We start from the raw sequence: 4,447 nt of genomic DNA, 5'->3' as shown, positions 1-4,447 counted from the left end.
GAAACATGTGACCGTCACACCCCTGCACAAGACACCATTCATTGAGCCAAGCATGCTTTCCAACTGCAGACCCATATCTTTCCTACCATACCCATCAAAGGTCTTAGAGAAATGAATCAACTGATGCCTCACTGACACACCCATCAGCTCCTCAACACCACGCAGTCCGGTTTCAAGCCCGACCATAGTGGAGATACAACACTCGTTGCTGTACCAGTAGACATCTGCATGATCCTTGACAGAGGATATACGGCAGCCCTATCCCCAGTATTTGACGCAGTCTCCCACCCAATATGCATCAAGTGCCTGCATGAGATTAATTTCCAAGGACCCACTTGCCACTGGATCTGCTCCTTCTTAACGGACATAACACAAGCTGTCAACTGGGCACCTTACTACTCAGAAGACCAAAGACTCATCTACGGAGTGCCTCAAAGTGTATTTCTCAGGCCCGCCCTCGTCAGCGCATACATGATCCCACTGGCCATCGTCATTGGCTCACACAACATCAACACACTTTCCTATGCCAATGACATGCAACTCATAATCTCCTTCTCGGACAAGACCTACAACACTAGTAACAAGTTAACTGTCTGCATGACCAAAGTAGCTAACTGGATGAAAGACAACTGTCTCAAGCTCAACAAGGACAAGACAGAAGTAGTGATCTTCGACAAGAACATCTCAACATCGGACTCCAACTTGTCAGGCTTAATTGAGCCAGTGTTTTCTGGTGCTCAGCACCTGCACTTAATTGTCAACTCTGGCGTGTAATTTAAGAAATAAGCAGACCAACAGTTGCTTATTAATTCAGTATGCATTTAACTATTACCTGCCACCCAAGCCATTCTTATGGATTTCAATCAATCAAATAAAATTTATAAAGTGCTGCCATCAACCCACGAGTGTATACAGGTGCTGAGAGTCATGCTTCTCAGGTGGAATCAGTTGCACAACCAGGTCTTGAATCCCTTTCTGAATTCCTGAAGAGAGGGTGAGGTCCAGAGGTAGGGGGAAGGCTGTTCCAGGACCTCACAGTGAGGTAGGAGAAGGAGTTTCTTACTCTGTTGCTTCGGCTAATGCAGAGGGTGTGAGCACAGCAGTAAGTAGATCCTTGGATGGGGAGGGACACTTGGCAAACTTAGCAAGAGGTAGCGAAAAAAGTGTCAGCAACTGCAGGAAAAAATGAGTGGGCAGAGACAAACAGAAGAACAGATTAAGAAATAAACCCACCAAGGCCACAACAGTAAAACAGCAGTGCACAAGAAACAAGGGTCACAACAAGCCAATGAACGGTGTCAGAGCAAAATACACTAAGGCTACCACAGCAAAACAACAGTGTACCTGAACAGGAGTTACAGCAAGTGTGAAAGTAGAGAGCGAACAACAGCAGCAGAAAGAACAAGGCACAATAATTGGGCTAACCACACAGTGTGGCGGAAGTACAAGCAAGGCAGAGGCAGTAGGGAAGCTGCCACGGGGGACCTGCTCCTTGCTTTGAAGCCTCCAACAGCCTAAATTGTCACACTTGTTGGAGTGTGATGTTTAGCAGTTGTATTGGTACTGTTATTGGCAGCACTGGCAGTGGCAATGGGTGGTGAAAACTCTGGTAGACTCCTGGTGAGGGCCTTGGCACTTACATTTCTGAGAAGCAATGCACTGCAATTTGTGACCAGCCAAACTTGAACCACACACATAGCACTCATGACAGGAACCTCAGAATTAGCATCAACAGTAAACTGGACATGACTGCACAAGTCAACGCCATCACTGCATCCTTCTTCCACACTCTGAAGATGCTGAGGAAGATCTTCAAATGGCTGATAAGCAATACTAGTAAAAACCTCTCTCACACACTAGTCACCAGCAAGCTGAACTATGTGAACGCTCTCTACACTGAGCTCACCAAGCACCTCACCAGAACGCTGTAAACAATTCAGAACTCTGCAGCCTGACCATCCTTGATCTCCCACACAGAACTCACATCACACCGCACCTCAAGGAGCTCCACTGGCTCCTGTTACACAAACTTGATCATTTGAAACTCCTCGCACACACACATTCAAGGCATTACATGACTTAGGCCCCACCTAAATGATCATTCACTTCTGCGTCTACTAATCACCCAGATACCTCCACTCTGCAGCATTCTTACTTGCACACATCACAAGCATACACATAACCAGATCAGCAAGTAAGGTGGTAAGTGGACAGTGGCAGTGTCCCTGCCGCTTTTTACTAGCACCGTTCAAACAGAGGGCGTGGAAGGTCCGAGCCAGCTGCTTCCGGTTGCTACGGGCAGCCCTCTAGTTGTTTGGACGCTGAGGGGGATATAAGGCACTGAACCCTGGGCCCCCATGTGGTAAGTGGACAGTGGCAGTGTCCCTGCCGCTTTTTACGGCGCGATTATCGGCGCATTGGTGATTTTTGCAGACACTTAAAATGCTGAATACTTCCTGAGATTTTACAGTGTGTGAGTTCATTTTTAATTCAGTTTGGGGCTTGTGCGAGCGAGAGAGTGTATGCTCCCCCCGTGTGCTGTTTTAATTATTTTTCACATTTTGCTCTTTTGTTTTAGGGCATTCTGCACTCTGCACTGCTGAGGTTCTCACCTGAAGGCAGGCAGTTGCAGCTTTGGCACTGGGAGGCGCTGGACTCGTCCCTCCTTCCCGACTCATTCTGACGCCGGTGACTAGCACCGTTCGAGCAGAGGGCGTGGAAGGTCCGAGCCAGCTGCTTCCGGTTGCTACGGGCAGCGCTCTAGTTGTAAGGCAGATGTGTAATCAGCAGCGCAGCGGACGAGCGCAGCGGGCGCACCGAAGGTGCGCCGAAGTTGCGCCTAAGTTAAGCCTGTCTGCTCCCGTCCGCGGCCGGGTGCGGTCCAGAGCCTTGCCCCCTGCCCCTCCGAGAGGATATACACGCTGGAGCAGAGCTGACCTGTTGTCCCTCCGCTACATGAGCGAGAGCAGCCCTTGTCTGCATGGCATGAGTGTTGAGGAAACATTGTTTGCAGGCACTGCCAATTCACCTACAACCTGCCCAAGACGGCAAAGAGTGAGCTTCACGAGCTAGTCTGTGGCTTGCTGAATGTCCGGTCTCTACGTAAGCCCAAATTAGATATTTATGATCTCCTTAGTGAAAAGCAATGGGATCTAGTCTTCTTTACGGAAACGTGGCTAGACTGTGACTCTACCTCAGAGGCCATTGAAGCAATTCCGGAGAGTTACACCCTGGTAAGTTTAGATAGACCGAATGGTAGAGGTGGAGGGATAGCCATTGCCGCCAAGCAGGGGCTTCGCTGCCATCTGGAGCAGACTGTGATCAAGGAAAGTGAGGCGGGTGCCTTTTCCATTCAGGTGAATGGGGGCTACACAGTGAAGGGCCTTTTGATATACAGGCCACCTGGCCCGTCCACCAGATTGGGTGAGAGCCTGGTTGAAGGTATCACAGAGGCAGTCTACGCACGGATAAGTTTCTGGTGTTGGGTGATCTCAACCTACACCTGGACGATCCTGCGGACAAGACGGCCAGGGACCTCTGCAAAGAGATGAGTGCACTTCAGCTTGAGCAGATAGTTAAAAATCCCACCCATTTGCGGGGCCACTTACTGGATCCTATTTTTGCCAATTGGGGACAGGTGGAGCCCTTGACCCCCGTACCCATTCCTTGGTCGGACCATCATCTGGTGCCCTTTTTAATACACATTCCGGGAGCTAGATTACCGGAGCAGGTAGCACTAAATCGTCGGAGATGGGCTAACTTCTCCCAAGCCAGGTTTAATGAGGCACTCACTGTAGGGGGTGGTCCGGGGGGGGGAGGATGTGGAGAAAGCCAACAATAATCTGGACCAGCGTATCACGGAGGCCTTGGACCAGGTTGCTCCGCTTGCCCTGACTTGAACGGGGGGATGTGTTCAGAGAGCGGCACCTTGGTACAATGAAGAGGTGCGGGTGGCCAAGGTCGCGTGCAAACGCGCAGAAATGCTGTGGAGGCTAGCTTTCGCCACTCAAGCTTAAGTTGACTATGTTGCAAGTAGGCGCACCTACCATAAACTAATCAGGAAGGCTAAAAAGGTGTACTTCGATACCAGGATTAGGGAAGCAGAAAATTCCATGAAGGAACTGTTTTTAATATATAAATCACTCTCGGTTGGGAAGCCTGCGGCGGTCCTTGAAGAATTCTGCACGGTGGACAGCTGTAACTGTATAGCGGAGTTTTTTGCCAATAAGGTAGCAACTATCTATTCGGCCTTTCCAAGCCGAGCTATCACAGGCCCGAGTTTGAAGAGGTGCCTAGGGTAAGGGGAGAACAACGGGTGCTAACTACATTCGTCACCCCGCCTACTGAGAAACTTATCCAGATCTGCGGATCAATAAAGTCAGGCTCCCCTAGGGACCCTACTACGCCCAGACGCCTGATGGGCAGTTTGCACGTATTGGAGCCGTAC

The sequence above is a fragment of the Lissotriton helveticus genome, chromosome 11 (assembly GCF_964261635.1).
Source record: "Lissotriton helveticus chromosome 11, aLisHel1.1, whole genome shotgun sequence".
Classification (NCBI taxonomy): domain Eukaryota; kingdom Metazoa; phylum Chordata; class Amphibia; order Caudata; family Salamandridae; genus Lissotriton; species Lissotriton helveticus.
Note: the sequence above shows the minus strand (reverse complement) of the source record.